This window comes from Apium graveolens, chromosome 7 (assembly GCF_009905375.1).
Source record: "Apium graveolens cultivar Ventura chromosome 7, ASM990537v1, whole genome shotgun sequence".
Taxonomy (NCBI): domain Eukaryota; kingdom Viridiplantae; phylum Streptophyta; class Magnoliopsida; order Apiales; family Apiaceae; genus Apium; species Apium graveolens.
In genome coordinates, this window is record NC_133653.1 from 187,730,193 (window position 1) to 187,748,437 (window position 18,245).

An 18,245-nucleotide genomic window follows, 5' to 3' on the forward strand; every position below is an offset into this window, starting at 1 on the left:
CAGTTTGGTCCATAAGCATTCCTGAAAGCTCCTCAAAAAAATCTGGAGTTGAATCGGGGATCTCTGTCAGATACGATAGCTACAGAGACTCCATGTCTTATCACAATTTCCTTGATGTATAGCTCTGCTAATCTATCCACCATGTAGGTTTTCTTGATTGGAAGAAAGTATGCTGACTTGGTCAGTCGATATATAATTACTCATATTGCATCACAGTTAGCCTTAGCTCGGGGAAATCCTACCACAGAATCCATGGCTATTTGTTCCCACTTTCACATCGGAATTCCTAAGGGTTGTAGGAGTCCCCTCGGTCGCTGATATTCCACCTTCACTCTTTAACAGGTCAAACACTTACTGACCCAATTGGCCACGTCTCTTTTCATGTTGGGTCATCAATAATATTCCTTTGGATCTCGGTACATCTTGGTACCTCCAGGATGAATTGAATATCTAGAATTATGTCCTTCGCGTAAAATTTCATCTTTTAATTCTCGAACATTCGGAATCCAAATCCGGTTCGCATACCTCATAATTCCCTTCTCATCTTTCTCACATTTGACTTCTTCTCAGTCAAAGATTCTCACTCTTCATTCATCTTCTCTTCCTGATAATGTCCCATATTTTCTAACAGTTCCAGTTCTAATTTGATCTCAATTAGTCCATCAGTCCCTTTACCAGTGACTTCACCTCTATCTCCATCTCCTCGAGTTCTCTCACTAGTTCCTCCGGCGTTGTCAACATCTTGAGTATCTCTTTACTACTAAGGGCATCGGCCACCACATTGGCCTTCCCTGGGTGATATAAAATCTCACCGACATAGTCTTTCATTAACTCTAACCATCTCCTCTGTCTCCTGTTGAGTTCTTTCTGAGTAAATATATACTTAAGGCTCTTATGGTCAGTGTAGATCTCACAATTTTCTCTGTATGGATATTGTCTCTAATTTTTCAAAGCAAAACTATTGCTGCTAATTCTAATTCATGAGTAGGGTATCTTACTTCATATTCCTTCAGCTGCCATGAGGCATAAGCAACCACTTTCCCATGCTGCATGAGCATGCATCCTAATCCTTTATGTGACGCATCACTATAGATCACAAATCACCCTTTCCATCGGGCAATGCCAGCACGAGGGATATTACCAAACTTCTTTTCAATACCTGAAAACTTTCCTCACATTTTTCATTCCACACAACCTTTTTCGTTTTGCAAGTAGGCCTAATCAAAGGTCCTGATATCTTAACGAAATCCCGTACGAACCTCTCATAAAACCAGTTAATTCCCAAAAAGTTCCTACTTCCGTAGGTGTGGTTATTTTTTCTCATTGGAATACTGCCTCAACATTGGTAGGGTCAACTAACACTCCTTCACTGCTCATCAATTGTCCTAAGATCTGAACTTCATTTTGCCAGAATTCGCACCTTGAGAATTTGGCAAACAACTTTTCTCTTCTCAATGCTTCTACCACTATCCTCAGATATTCCGCATGTTCTTCTTCCGTTTTAGAATAGACTAAAATATTATTAATAAAAAAATAATGACGCACACGTCCCAATACTTTTTAAACACTCGATTCACAAAGTCCATGAAAGCTACTGGGGCATTCTTTGGCCCGAACGACGTCACCAAGAACTCATAATGTCCATACCTCGTGCGAAATACGGTATTTGTCCCCTGTTTTAATCTTCAGTTGGTGATATCCCATTCTTAGATCGATTTTCAAAAAATGTACCACTCCTTCAAGTTGGTCAAACGAATCGTCAATTCTAGAGAGAGGGTATCTGTTCTTAATAGTCAGCTTATTCAGTTCCCTATACTCTGTGCACAATCGCATACTACCATCCTTATTTTTGACAAACAACATTGGTGTGCCTCATGGTGACACATTAGGTCTCATCATTCCTTTATTCAACAGTTCTTGCAACTGTGAAGTCAATTCTTTCATTTCAACCGGGGCTAGCCTATATGGGGCTTTTTGAAACTGATGTCGTTCCTTATGCTAATTCGATAGCGAACTCTATCTCTCGGTCAGGTGATAATCCTGAAAGGTCTTTGGAAAACACATCCTCAAACTGGTTAACAACTGGTATGTCATGTACATCGGGGCTTCTCTCTTGGTACCTGCCACGTATGCTAAATACGTTTTGCTATCTTTCCTTAATAATTGCTTTGCTTGAGCAATATTAAAAAATTTCTGGGTCTGACGCTGACCCTTAATCACAATTTTCTTGCCGTTAGGCATTCAGATTTTAACTTTCTTTCCTTTATAATCAATATGAGCACCATTGCTCGACAACCAATCCATTTTTAAGACCACACCAAATTCTCTCAGCCTGAAAGGAATTAAGTCCAACTTAAAGCCCTTCCCTCCTAGTTCCCACTTGCAGATTAGATGAATCTCATTAATTGGAACAACCTCTCGATTCACTATTTTTATTCGCAATAATTCTCGCGTTGGAATCACATTAAGTTTTAACTTGGCCAAAAATCTCGCGATATAAAATACTTAGTTGCTTCAGAATTAAACAGAATATTTGCAGTTACCAAATTGAGTAAAAGGTTACCTGCTATCACGCCCTAGCTGGGTTGGGGCAGTTGCTAGAATAATGTCCTAGTTGGTTGCAATTAAAGCACCTCAGTAGCTCTTTTCCCAATTACATACCCCGGGATGTTTCTCCCCACATGACTTATGATCCTGTAGGGGTTACCGAAACTGGTTATGAAACGTAGTCTTATATTGACCACCTCCCTGGGCGATACTCTTGCTTACCGGTTCGCTAAAGCTATTTCCGCCAGCTACGGTAGTGGCGAACCTGGTACCCACTGCGGGTTGGGACACCACTCCCCTCTCAGTCCTAATCGGAAACTTCTGTTTATCACTCTGCCGCCTTGGCTTCCGAACTCCTCTTCTTGCTCTCTTCCTCTTTTTGACTTTGCTCACTCTCTGCCTCTACAATCGAGGCCTTTTTGCACATAGTATGTTATCTAAAGTAATGACACTCGGTCCTGAATCCATTGTTTCAGCCCTTGCTGAAATCTCCTCGCCATTTTCTCTTTCGTGTTCACAAACTCTGGCACGAATCTCGACAGTTCAATAAATTTGGCTTTGTACACAGCCACTGACATCTTATCTTACTTAATCTCTAGAAACTTCAACTCCATCTGAGCCTCCATAAACCTGGAAAATACTTTTCCCCATGTGATAATCACATCAGTCTCCAGGGTTCCTTTAGGTTCCCACTAATAATTTGCTTCTCCTTTTAACATATAATTGGTGAACACAGTCTTTTGCGTCTCTTCTATGGGCACTATCTCAAAGCTTTTTTCCATTTCTTTCAGCCAAGCTCTGGCCTTAATAGGTTAGCAGTCCCTTGAAATTTCTGGGGGTTTTAACCACTTAAAGGCCTTAAAGACATTAGTAACTGGAACATGATCCACCTGGGTTGAGGGTGACAATTTAAATTCTCTCGAAGAAGATTCATAATTTGGTCCATGGGGTTTCCTCTCTGGCCTTCCCCCTCGTTAGTATCCATAGTTTCTTCTTCATTGTAATACTCTAAGCCGAATTCATTATATTCGACTTCCTCGTGTTCTTGGTTATTTTGGTTTACCAATTCAGCAGGGTTTGCTCTAGTTTCCAAATATGTCGGGGTGGCATCTTGATGCTAATATAAAAGATCACCAATATAACATTATTCACGTCTCTACTCATTATGTTAAAGTCGCTTAATAACTCGCTTTGTCACAAATACATTCTTCATTCCTCTTTAGTTACTCGCAACGTTGTGCCCACGCACCTGATTTGATGCGTTAACAAAAGACGACATCCTGTCGAGAATATACACGTAGCTCCTAGTGACATCCCACTCTTGGAATTCTGCGCCAGACTTATTGGTCTTCTCCTCTAATAGTTCGGAGCTTGCTGCGTTGATTGCAGGAGCATGAAACTTTTCAAAAATTATTCTGTCGATTCTCGCTTTCCGTGCCGAACCATAATGGCTTAACGGATGAAATGATTTTGTATTATCGCATAGCATTCTCATCTTGGGACACGCTAAAATCTTCCTTATAGGACATAGATTCCTCAATGGTATAGCGAATACCCTTCTTGGTAGAATCGATGTTCGTCATGTATTGAACCCTTATTATCGGAACAATACTTTCAACCAATTCAGGTAACGTAATAACCTTAATAGTAAAAGAATTAAGCATCTTGATTCTTGCCTAATATGTCTCCTCAAGGACACTCTATAAAGAGCTATGAGTGGCAAGACTCGGGTTTTCCAATCAACCCATGGTATTGGGGTATCGTCTTCATCCCGCTTTTTCCGGAGACTTAGCTCCACTTCAATATCAACATTATAAAAGAATCATGTACAATTTTCTCCTTTCCTCATTCTGTCGATCTTAAACGATTCCATCAATTTCCGTATAACACTTCACATAAACACTTCAACATAACTCCTGGTAGTCCATCAACAAACTCTATCGGCTTAACCAATAGACTCTCTTTCGCATATAACTCTTAGAAATCTTTTCTCTGAGTGCTACAACTCATTCTCTTCCCTTAATGTTGGCTTTTCAATCGACTGTTAATAACTCAACCAATGCCTCAACTCTTAAGGCTAAGGTCCCCTTGGGTACTACCGTCGCGACTACTCCATAGTAATCCGACTACGAACTCGATGAGAGTTCTTGTTAACTTTTAGATCCTCAATCTACCCATTTTACTTTTACTGTTTCCAAGACTTATAACCTTTGGCTCTGATACCATTTCTGTAACACCCCCAAATCCAAGGTCGTGAATTCGGGTCGTTACGATCACTTATTAATTAAATAATTCTCTTTTCACAATATTACTCGACCTTTTATTCAAACTCACATACACACAGGTTATATGCTTGGAAACATTATCAAATAAATCATTTCCACTTATCTACCTGACGGGGCTGGCGCACAAAAAGCCTACGGAACTCACGAGCGTTCCTTACCCGCCTAAGGACAGCAGTCCTGGTCTGATCCATGCTGGTAGTCTGTTGTGATATGATATATAAAAGCAAGGGTGAGCATTAAAGCTCAGCAAGGTATATATCCCCATATTTAAGTATGTAAGGATAAATAAAACCAATAATTATACTTTGTATCTCCAAAGCGTTCTAAAAGTTTATATGCTTATCAAATTTATAATATTCTCAAAATCAACTACAATAGTATATCCAATGAATACTTGTATTCATCTCTTTCTCAAAATCATTTTAAACTCGTACTCATTTTATTTCAAAATCTCAAGATGTTACTCGAACCAAGATTCGCATATGGGTGTGATATATATTCGTCAACATCCCAATTTAAAACTCAGCCTTATCGGCAGATTTCATAAATGGATTTGATATATAATCATCAACATCCTTATTTAAACTCAGCCTTATCGGCAGATTTCTCAAATGGATTTGATATATATTCATCAATATCCTTGTTTAAAATTCAGCCTTATCGGCTCTCTGTTGTATATTTCACAACAGTTTTTCCAAAATGGAAGAAAGGGACTATACTGGAATAAACCACGTATCGGTGATCAGCCCAATACGAAATTTTCTCTACTAGTAGAAGGAATACAAACCTAGCCACCTTTGGGCTCATCAAGACACTACACGGTGGTTTCCCATTGTCGTGCAAGTCCGAAAGTCAATGGTCACATAGACCATATAACCGTACAATGCGCCACTCCACGCTTGCATAATGCGCCACTCCGCGCTTGGTCACTGCCCGATACCACTCTGTGCCGGGCATGCCACCTTCCAGTCCCAAAACAATTATATCTTTTGCTCAAAATCCTTTTTCGAAGGAATAGGTCGTTAAAAGTTGACCTCTAAATAAGATGATTTATTCATCACTTTTAATTCAATTGATCTTTGGGAGTATTCGAAGTTTTGAATTTAAAATCATTTTCAAATCCCTATTTGTAGTAGGGTGACACATATATTACTCACTTGTTCTTTATTGAACGAGGAAGCAAAACTCTTATGCTTCTAGACTAAGTTCCCTAAGGTTTTTATACGTTTCAAATGATTAATCTCTTTCAAGATTTTTGAATAATTTAGAAAGTACCTTTGGGAACTATGTATATTTTTAAATAAGTTTTTAGAAGTCCGAAGATATTAAATATTTAAGGTCTCATAATAATTTAAGAGGGATTCAATGAATTGATAAAATCTTATAAATAAAACATCTCTGTATAAGGTTCAATGAATTGATAAAAACCTTCTATATAAAATATCTCTGAATATGGTTCAATGAATTAATAAAATCTTAAGTACAAAGTATTTCTAATTAAGGTTCAATGAATTAATAAACCTTAAATACAAAATATTTCTGAATGAGGTCCAACGAATGGAGACACCTTAATCAAATAATCAAAACAGGGTTTGGTATCCTATAATTGCTCTTTGAATAGTTAAATCTTTATTAAATAACGTGAAATGATTTATAAACTATTCAGTATATTTTTAAATACTTTCTGGATATTTAATAATCCCTTAAATATCGCTTTATAAAATAATCAATCAAGTAAGGGTGTCCCTTAAATGAATAAACCAATATTTCTCGAAGTTTAAGTCAAAATCTCAATCGTTCGCTTGATATCTATATTACGCGAAAGGTACTTTATTTATGGAAATAGAAATCTTTCGCGTCCGGCTCTCTCCGGAATTAAATCGCTGTTAAAATATCTCCAACTCCCATTATCATATATTATATTTGAAATACATTTCAATTTCTCATACTCGTGTAAAACGAAATTTGTTTTCGTAACAATCGCATAATTCGTATGCATTGATATCATAGACAAGCATATATATTTGAAATGTAAATCATGGCATCAATATCACAACAGTATATATATAGCATGGATAGTATGAGATAGGGTTTCAAAAACTTGCCTCGAGTAATCGAAGTGGTATGGTCTCTGGTGTTTGGTTGGCGATCTATAAACAAGAACCAACGGTCTAAGTTAGTACGCGATTAACGTCTCGCTTTTATTAAGCAACTTTCGCAACTACTCAAGTATAACGAATCTTCGATCGTCACATTCTCAACACTTATATTCTCACTTTATAACATGGTCGAGTTTTGAAATCGATCGTTCGCTTTAGAAAGTCCATTTCGAGTTTTAAGCTCGAACGTGAGAAAACGCGCGTTAAAACTAGGTTTTTATGCGTTTCTCGCTTGCGCTCACTTTACCAAAACATTTTTATAAAATCGAAAAATTAATATTTTCTCAAAATTCTTTTTGTACAGTCTTCTCTACTGTCATATCCATTTTTTATAAGTTTTCCAGAATCTCAGAATTATTTTAAGTCCTTCAAAATCACCATGCAAGTGAACTTAAGTGCAGTTGGCTAATCGCAGAAATGTTTTACACTAAAACGACCATAACTCCTAAACCGTAAATCTCCTCATGATGATCTACACATGTATAGAAACTAAAAAACAATATCTATCTATTCATGGCCAGTGGTTTTCAAATTTTAACCATTTTCATGGCCGAATGTCCTGCAGAAAACAGATCAAGTGCAAGAATGCCCAAACTCAATTTCTACTACTTGATCTTAACACAATCACTACCTATAACCATCATAAACACAAGTACTTCTCAAGATCCACCCACATGAACCTTATATGCTCTATCTAGTACCACATACATGGATTACAACTCAACATCTCAAGCCTTTAGCAAGAACATAATCAATACAAACTCAAATAAACACAATCCTTTGGATCTTAACACTACAACAAACATAACTCTTAAATCCAACCATAAAACCTTAAAGGGTTGAAAGTTATACCTTCTTGGACACTAGGAAGGTTAGTTCTAGGATGATTGAGGCTTGGTTTTCTTAGAAAACACTTAGAAGGGCTAGATCCTTAAGAAACAAAACCAAGAAACAAGTTAAAATTTCGGAGTAACCTTTCTGCACCTCATTCAAACATTTTTATAAAATTGAAAAAAAATTAATTTGAGGCTGAAATTTGTTATGAAGCTTACCCATGATATAGAGAAGCTATGGTAAAAATTTCATGATATTTGAATGAGTATATTTTGAGTTATGAATTTTTCTTTCTCCCTTGCTCAGAAAATCCGAACTGCTGGAATGAAAAATGGGAGAGCTTTAAGTGAGGGAAAAGGGGTTGTTTTCTTTTGTGGCTAAAGTGTGGGAGTGTATAATGAATATATGGGATGTATGCAGCAGATTTGACAATATTTTGGCAAAGGTATGGGTTGGTTTGATTGTGTGGTGAAGTGAGAAAAGGGAGAAGTATGGCTTGTGTACTTGTTTGTCTCCCATCACTATTCAACACTATTCCACTAACTATTCTAGTTAGCTTCTAATCATCTAGTTACACTCCTAACTACTAGTTAGGACTTGGTTATGCATGGCCAACTTGCATGGGATTTAATTTCTCATTCGTTTATTTATCGTAAACGCAATCGTCGTTCCATTCCGATAGTTTCCACGTATAACGACTTGTTTCGTAGAGATTTCTTTTATTTCTTATAATCCTATAACCAATTCAATTCCTTCTCTTGATCATAGAAACACCTTGATATATTATTTATTTCACTTAGTATTCCCGGTTCTACGCCATTCTTTACGGATACGAAAACACGTAGTATAATTGTGAATCTTCGAATTTCGTCGGCTTTTACATTCACTTATTTTCCTCGATAAACAAGAATATGATCTCGGATTCTCAAAATTCCACTATTCATTTTATGATGATCCCCATACGTATTACTTAATTAGCTCAAGTTACTATTCACAGAAGTTTTAAAATATTACAAAAATCAGGGTTCTTACAATGAGGATCTGTGCAATAGACTTGAAAGAATTTGGAATGATCACTTAACGCGGATTGAGTTTTCTTACGATAATAGATCATATATCAGTATCGAGATATCGCCTTATGAGATTCTTGAGGGAACACAATGTCGATCTCCCTTATGTTAGGATGATGTTGCAGAGTGCAAGATGCTCGGACCAGCAGTTGTCCAAAGGACCAAGGATATAATAGATCTAATCATAGGACGGCTGGTAGTAGCCCAAGATGGACTTAAGAAGTAGGTTGATTTGACACAAAAGGACAAAGAATAGGAAGTAGGAGACCTAGTGCTATTTTAGGTATTCCCTTGGAAAGGATGGATGAGGTTCGGAAAGAAAGGAAAGCTAAGCCCACGAATTGTTGGACCCTTGGAGATATTAAGACGTATTGGGAAGTTAGCATATAAGCTAGCCCTACCCCCGAACCTGTAGCAAGTTCATAACGTGTTCCACGTATCAATGTTAAGGAAGTGTAATCCGGATGTCAGACAAATAGGGGCATATGAGCGCATAGACATGCAACCAGACTTAACCTATATGGAGCAACCGGGAAAGGTTATAGATTGAGAAGGAACAAGTGCTTAGGAGAAGGGTTATCAAACTAGTCAGAGTTTGATGGTAGAACCACAATGTGGGAAAATTGACTTGAGAGTTAGAAAGTGCAATGCTAAGAAAGTATCCCTATTCATTTTTATCTGATTCCGGGACGGAATCCTTTTAAGGAGGGGAGACTATAATAACCCCAAAAATTTTGGACTTTTTGTAACCCTTATGAATATTGATTTTGCTGATTTTGCTGATTATGCTGAATAAGAAATTTTTTCACGCCACACTTTGTAGAGGTTCTTTTATTGTTATTCTGAGATCTTATTAGTACTCTATATGGTATATAAGTGTATGTAAAGATTGTCAGAATCCAAATTCGAACACTTTGATTTTTCCCGAAAACCCACCAGATACAGAAAGAATTAAGTATAAGGTAACATGATTAAAAGGATTTTAATTCAAGGATTATAAGAGAGGATCATAAAAGTAATATAAAATATTGAGAAAGTTTTAAGGGAACCTAAGTAATGAGATCCCTGGTGTGATCTCTCAAACGATAAACGAGAACGAAAGTTAAGTGAACCGTATAAGAGATCACCGATCACCGATCATTAGAAAGGTTAATTAACAAACAAAAAGGAAGCAACCAAGAAAACACATTCATTTCTCTTCCCCCCATCTCCTTGCTCACGATTTTCTGAAGAAAAACAAGAAGAAAAATTTCCAAACCCAAGCTCCACTCAATCATAATTCAAGAGGTTTGTTTCCTTGGATTCTATATTTCATACTAAGCAGAGTAAGTGGTTTGAGTGCTTGAATCCAAGGTTTACTAGCTCAAATAAATCATTTTAGTTTAGGGTGAATAATAACTTTCAAGAACAAATTTTTGATTCTTGATTTTATTTGTAAGGTCAAGGTAGCTTAAGCATAGATTAAGGCTTCCATGGGCATTCCAAGGATCTTTCATTGATTAAAAGCTTCAAGGAAGGTATAAAACTTCAAACCCTAGTTTTACTTTGAATATTTAGGAGTGGTTTTGATTAATATAGTTCATGATAAGCATGATGCTTGTGTGTTTAAAGTTTGGTTGGGTTTGTAGTGATTTGGATGATTGAATCTTGTTTATAGTTAATGAAACTTAAGTATAGTTAGTAGTTCATGTTTGTGGTTGAATAAATTGGAAAGTCTTGAGGATATGGACTGATGTATTAAGTTTTGGATGAATTTTGGTTGTATTGGTGGTTATGGGTTGATTTGTGGTTGATTGTGGATTGATTTGGAGTGGTACAAATTTGGTAATCGCGTAAACATTGCCGTCGTAATGCCCGATTTACCTTAGACTGCTTTTATTCTTAACATCAGGACCCGTGAACTCACTGTTAGATTCTGACCATTGGCATGTTTAGATAGTTCATGTTACGATCTTCGTTTTGATATGTGGTTCGCTTGAATCCGATGTACGGTTTAGGAGAAACGACCGTTTTAAGTAACGGCATTTTGGCGAACGAACCATTACCCCTCGCCTTACTTTGAAACCTTGGTTAAGGCCCTTAACTGACTAATTGGAGTATGAAACAATTGTGTAAAGTGGATTAGGCAGTTGGTAGGGTACTCGCGAAAGAATCGCCTTAAAATTATTAATGGTTAAATTATTAAAAATGGTGGAGCCAAGGGTACTCGAACGACTTATGTGATTCGTTAAGCGTAGAAGTGACCATAAGCAAACGTTAGGGTTCAATTGGTTAAAGTCTAGTTTCTTAAGCGACCGTGATTTAATTCCGACTTATGTTGTTGTTCATAGGTTATTAGACCGACTCTAAGCTTAAGTCTAATCGGGAACACTCAGGAAAGTTTTCTACCCGTTACACTTTTGTTGTGATGTAAATATATGTATATGCATTATCTTGTGATATGTGTATGATTGTTATTAGCAAATCTTGCGATATATTGGAGCATGTGATATGGTATATATGCATGTCTGTTTCGTAATCTTGATATCTAATTGTTGATTCAATTTCTTATCAGTTGCATAATACTTATGCTAGAGATAAGCAGTAGTTGCGTATACCCTTAGTATAGGGGACCCAAAGGTGAACATTTTTCTAAACCGGGGGTCGATGTTCCCGAGTATAATATATATATATATATATATATATATATTTATATATATATAGATATAGTTTTCAAAACTATTAATCGAATAAGGTTTATTCGATAACTTTATTTTATTTAATGAATATTATTTTGAATATTCATTCGAGAACTTATGACTCCGCTTATTTTATTAAATGAATATTATTTTGAATATTCATTCGAGGACTTATGACTCCGCTTATTTTATTAAATGAATATTATTTTGAATATTTATTCGAGGACTTATGACTCCGCTTCTTTTATTAAATAATATTCTTTATTTTATTAAAGAATAATGTTTCGATAATCAAACTTATTTTCGATTATTCAAATAAAGATCGTACTTTCGTATAAGTATATCTTTGGTTATTTATTATTAATTTCAAGTATAAGTTTTAAAACTTCTACTTCAATTATTTTTATAAGGATTATCCTTATGGGAATATTATTTAAATAATAATATTCAGATATTTTCTAATATATCGGGACTGATTTATTTCATTAAACCAGCATTACTCCAAACATTCTTAAAAACGTTTTCGAGTCTTCAAAATGATTTTAAAAGTTAGAGCGGATCCCAAAACTCGTTTTCAGATTTAAGATCTTCCTTTCGAAGGAGACTTGAATATTCGCTCAAAAATCTAAGGGATCCGGCTATGTGGTGTATTTTATATTCGCAACGAGGTTGATGTTTTGGGAAAACAATTTGATTACTTGCCCAATGTTCGGGAAGTAAGTCCATCTAATTGAGTCGGCATAAGCGACAGGCCGGGGTACGGTCTATCAAAGTGTAAGTGGCTGGGTGGCAGTCCATCAACACGTAAGAGGTCGAGTGGCGGTCCAGCACAAGGTCCTAATGTGGCCAGGGTGATGACCGGTGGGGGATTCATCCATCTACTAGTAGAAAAGGTTACTTATTAGTATCTTTGCCTGATCAACAAGATATCGGGTTTATGCCAAAATTCTTTTCTTTTCAAATTCATTGGATATTACAACTCTGTTCATACTTTACATGACAGAGGTTTTCAGGAAATGTATGAGAGATATATATATGGATTTATATTGGGACTTAATGAAGTATCTCGTAACTTCATTTCATTCAATAATATTTCAATGATTGAATCTATTCAAGTCTTATCTTGTAGTCTCATCCGTGTGATGAACTTTTGAAACTGATTATACCTTGAACGGTGGTAGTTCAAGTAGTATTCGGAAAAGATATAAGTATATTGGAGTATCTTGTAACTTCATCTTTTCAACTTATATCTGGTTAATGATTATCTTATGCATGACAAAGATTTTCACAAAAACGTTGAGACAAGGTTAGATATATGAGATCACCTTGCAACGATATTTTTATACAGTTATAAACTGGAACTCTGTGTATATTATGCATGGAAAAGGACTTCCAAGATTTTGAAAAGTATATATACATATATACTGAATATTTTACGACTTGGTCGTGATAAGATATCAAACTTGGTTCATTTTTACTTGACCAAGACTTTCATGAGTACTATGAGGATGCTCACATATTGTAAATCATTATACATATTATTTCGGTGGGCTTGTTGCTCACCCTTGCTTTCTTCTTTCATCACACAACAACAAATAGACAAGATGAACAGGACCAAGCTCCCAATTTGCGAGCGGATAGGAAACGTTCTGCATTTTCCTGTAGGCGTTGATGCCGCTGTAGCTGAGGTAGAAATTACCAATAGGCTAGGCTTTCAACTTCTGATGTACCAGACTTATGTATCTATATGAATTGTAATAATGGGAAAGAAATGTAAATTTATTCAGAAACCTTTTTAAGGTGTAACGGTTTATAATTGTGGAATAAAATGACTTGTGTTATTTTTGGTATTCATCTCTGAGACTATAACTTGTGGTGTGTGTGTGTATATTGTCGGGTCACGGTACGCAGTGGTTGGTTGTTTATTAAAATTAAGAGTTGTTAAGGGAATCGCAACTCGTGACAACCCGGATCCCCGACCCCGGATTTGGGGGTGTTACAAGGGTTATACTGTGGGATATGGCTTGATTTCTAAAGACAATGTCAACATTGAGGAGGTTGCCCTAGTGGATGGTATCAAGCATAAATTGCTGAGTATCAGCCAGCTTTATGACAAGGGCAATTCAGTAACCTTCAATTCAGAAGCATGTGTTGTGACAAACAAGAGGAGCAACAAAGTGGTTTTCACTGAAGTGAGAAAAGGAAATGTGTACCTAGCTGACTTCAACTCATCAAATACAGAATCTGTCACTTGCCTTCTCAGCAAAGCAAGTCAAGATGAAAGTTGGCTATGGAACAAGAAGCTGTCCCATCTAAACTTCAAGACCATAAATGATCTTGTCAAGAAAGAACTGGTTAGAGGTATTCCTCAAGTGGAGTTTACAAAAGATGGATTGTGTGATGCTTTCCAAAAGGGAAAGCAAATCAAAGCATCATTCAGAAAGAAACTTGATTCAACAATTGAAGAACCTTTGCAATTGCTACACATGGATTTGTTTGGACCAGTCAATGTGTTGCTCATCTCAAGGAAAAGATTTTTCCTAGTAATTGTGGATGATTTCTCAAAGTTCTCTTGGACATATTTCCTAAAGTCTAAAGATGAAGCTAGTGAAATCATCATCAATCACATAAAGCAAGTCAACAATCATCCTGATTTTAAAGTAAGAAGAATCAGGAGTGAAAATGGAACTGAGTTCAAGAATTCTGTGATGAGATCATTTTGTGAAGAAACTGGGATTATGCATGAATTTTCTGCAGCAAGGACACCACAAGAAAATGGAGTGGTAGAAAGAAAGAACAGATCCCTTATTGAAGCTGCAAGGACAATGCTTGAAGAATCAAAGTTACCAACATACTTTTAGGCTGAAGCTATGAACACTGCCTGCTACACTCAAAATATCTCTTTGGTGAATCAAGAAAAATGCATGACTCCCTACTAATTGTTCGAAAACAGGAAACCAAATTTAAATTTTCTTCATGTCTTTGGCTGCAAATGTTATATCTTGAAGAATCAAACTGATCAATATGAAAAGTTTGATGCTAAAGCAGATGAAGGAATTTGTGTTGGATATGCTGTGGGAAAAGCATATAGAGTCTACAATCTAAGAACCAACATTGTTGTGGAATCATTACATGTTGTTTTTGATGATAAAAAGATTGAAGGACTGAAAGATGGAGATTTCCATGAGAGCCTCAAATTTGACAATGTGGAGATGGTTAGTGATGACAGTGATGATGAAAGTGATCAAGAAACTACAACTAAGGATAGTGCAGAAAAATCTACAACTAATGAAGCTAATAACTAAACATCCATCGAGTTACAAAATGCTTCATCCATCGGGAGACAATCTGCATCATCCATCAGGAGACAATCAGCCTCATCCGTCGGAACTCAAAGTGCTTCATCCGTCGGGTCATTAAGAGAAGCTGAAAGTCAAGATAGATCACTCACAGAAAGTTCCCCTCTCTCGAATCAAAGACTCACTAACTCGGGGGGAGTTTCTCATAATCAAAACTCAGTCACACATCAAGACAACAATGAGGCCACTTCATCTAGAGCAAATCTACCACAACAGAGAAAATGGACAAGATATCACCCCTGTGAGCTAATTATTGGTGATGCATCTTCTAGAGTTCAGACAAGGAAAGCAACTCAAAAAGAATGTCTATATAGCAGCTTCTTATCTAAGGAAGAACCAAAGGAGGTAGAAGAAGCTCTGTTGGATCCTGATTGGATTTTAGCTATGCAGGAGGAGCTGAACCAATTTGAAAGGAATAAAGTATGGAAGCTGGTACCCAAGCCTAAAGGAAAGAATCCAATAGACACCAAATGGGTATTCAGAAACAAGATGGATGAAAATGGCATAGTAGTCAGGAACAAAGCTAGATTAGTTGTTAAGGGCTATTGTCAACAAGAAGGAATAGATTTTGATGAAACATTTTCTCCTGTTGCAAGACTTGAAGCCATCAGAATCTTCTTAGCCTATGCAGCTCATGCAAATTTCAAGGTCTATCAAATGGATGTCAAGAGTGCTTTTCTAAATGGAGATTTGGAGGAGGAAGTCTATATCAGTCAACCTCCTAGTTTTGAAGACCCAAATTTCCCAAATCATGTCTACTATCTTTTGAAAGCACTCTATGGACTGAAGCAAGCACCTAGAGCCTGGTATGACACTTAATCAAAGTTCGTTTTGGAAAATCACTTCACAAGAGGTACTGTGGATAAAACTTTATTCTTTATAAATGTTAATGGCTCTAGTATACTTGTTCAAATCTATTTAGATGTTATTATATTTGTCTCTACAGATGAAAAACTTTGCACAAAGTATGCCAAATTGATGCAAAGTAAGTATGAAATGAGCATGGTGGGATAATTAAATTACTTTCTTGGTTTACAAGTTAAACAAGTTAGTGATGGAATATTCATTAGTCAATCTAAATACATTCATGATCTTTTAAAGAAGTTTGATCTAATGGATTGCACATCTGCAAATGTGGCGCCCTCCAAACCCGGGTCAGAAGTTTGGGGTCCACACACACACCTTATTTATAACCTGCTTATAACAATAATAAAGATAATAATAATATGCAGTGACCCTACTTACCAACTACCACGGACCGCAAAAAGTTAAAATAAGTACACAAGCCACACACACACTTTATATCACAACGTCCAAATCCCAACTATTCAAACTCAGAACTGAGTATTGAACATTATTACAAACTTTTACAAACTTAAATTATCCCAAAAGATGCCTGCTAGCTTAACTCGATCAACCTGGACCCCTAGCTCTCGCACTGGTTTGGGGATCTTCGCTAGCAACTGGTTCCTTCTTAACTGGAAAAGAACATAAACAACATCGCACAAATGAGCTAACTAGCTCAGCAAGTCTCAATAACAAGACTGAGAATAATGATCATCAAGTGGAAAGGGTTATGATATCAAGTGAACAATAAATTATGATTTAGAATTGGATATTATATTTTTATTTTAAAAACCAAGGTTAGGCTGCTGATCAGTCACGCACTAATCCCGAGCAAAGCACACAGCACTGCTCTAACTACTGGATCCAAGGCACACATTGGCCTAACTTGGCCATTGATATGGTCTGACCACGAATCTGGTCCACAATTTTATAAAAACAATCCAATTCTAACATGATAACAGAATAAACAATGTAAAGCAATAAACAGAATCATAAATAGCAATGGATGTTTGATAATAAAATGGTTTCAATCTTCACAAATGATCAATGTGGCAATTTCAAAGCTTGGTTGTTAAGTAATCAAAGAATTGGATAACAAAGGAATCAACGTTTCAAGGTTTCAAGGATTTGATCTCTCAAAGCATAAGGTACAATGGTTTGAATATGTAAGTAAACTGGTTCAGTGTTTGCTATTTAGTTTGTATGTATTTGTTGAGTAGTATCGTATATTTTTGGTTCATATTTGGGTATACAACAATCAATGATTTAGAAAGAATAAGGTATACGGCTCAAGATCAATAACTGGAATCAGGGTTTAGGGTTTTGTGCTTCAAAGCACTTGCAATATAAAACAGGACTATCAAGCAACTACCATATATTTCGAGAAAGTTCAGAACACTTGCCGGGTACTAGCTTGCTATACTACACTAACTTCCAATTACAACCGTCTATTCCTCGACTATCTGTTTCCCTTTCCAACGCCTTGCCTCTTCTGCTCACATATCATAAGCATCTATCAATATTCAACTCATACGATTCTATTCGATACACACTTCTATCTACCATTTGTTTTACCCAAATCCGATTAACGGATTGAAAGTTACGCAATAAACAAGTAAACACCGAACATATAGACCGATAATCAATCAACAAGTCACATATAACACGTAACACATCAAATAATCAATGATATATTATTTATAAAGGAGTTTCGGGTTGTAAACAGGCTTTCGGGTATTTAAAATGATTTTTAAAATATTTTTCGGAATTAAAACGGGTCGTTGGATAAATTTAAAAGCAATAAACAGAGTTCGGTTGGCCAAATCTGGCTCCAAAACAATTTTATAATAATTATCGAGCCTTGAAAAAAATTTAAAATAATATTTTAAAGCTCGAAACTATTTTTCGGAATTTTTAAATCATTTTTAAATCATTTTTAAATAATTAAATCTAATTAAATAATTAATTAAAATCAATTAATAAATAATTAAATCAATTAATCAATTAATTTTCGAATTAATGGACCAATTAATCAATTAATTATTAACTAAAATTAATTAACTAATTAATTCAGATTTATTTTTGAATTAAAAATAAATTTTGGAATTAAAATAATAATTTTTGGAATTTTCAGAAATTAAAAATGAATTTTTATAATTAAAATAAATAGAAAATATGATTTTTAAACATTTTTAAACATGAATCCTATTTTTGCAAACTCTGAAAACTTCAGGGACCAAACTGCATCGTCCCCAAAAGTTTAGGTATCAAACTGTAATTTTACAGGGGGGTCGCCGGAAAATGCCCTGTGTCGCCGGAGAAGATGATTCAGGGATGCTCAGGCCACCACCACCTCCAGATATGATCTACACCACACCAGGAATCTAACCATGCCATCAAATCACACAACCCATCCCTGAATTGGTCGGAATTTGGCCGAGAAGTTCGCCGATTTCCGGCGAACTCG

General features: G+C 36.1%; 1 long non-coding RNA gene across 1 annotated transcript; it reads right to left on the reverse strand.

The window, feature by feature from the left end:
- Positions 1–6,822: 6,822 nt before the first annotated feature.
- Positions 6,823–8,193, reverse strand: LOC141670997 (uncharacterized). The gene is made up of 3 exons (XR_012554884.1): positions 8,044–8,193; positions 7,844–7,921; positions 6,823–6,982 (listed from the first exon to the last, which is right to left on the reverse strand). It is a non-coding gene; the product is annotated as an uncharacterized LOC141670997 (long non-coding RNA).
- Between the last annotated feature and the right edge of the window lie 10,052 nt (positions 8,194–18,245).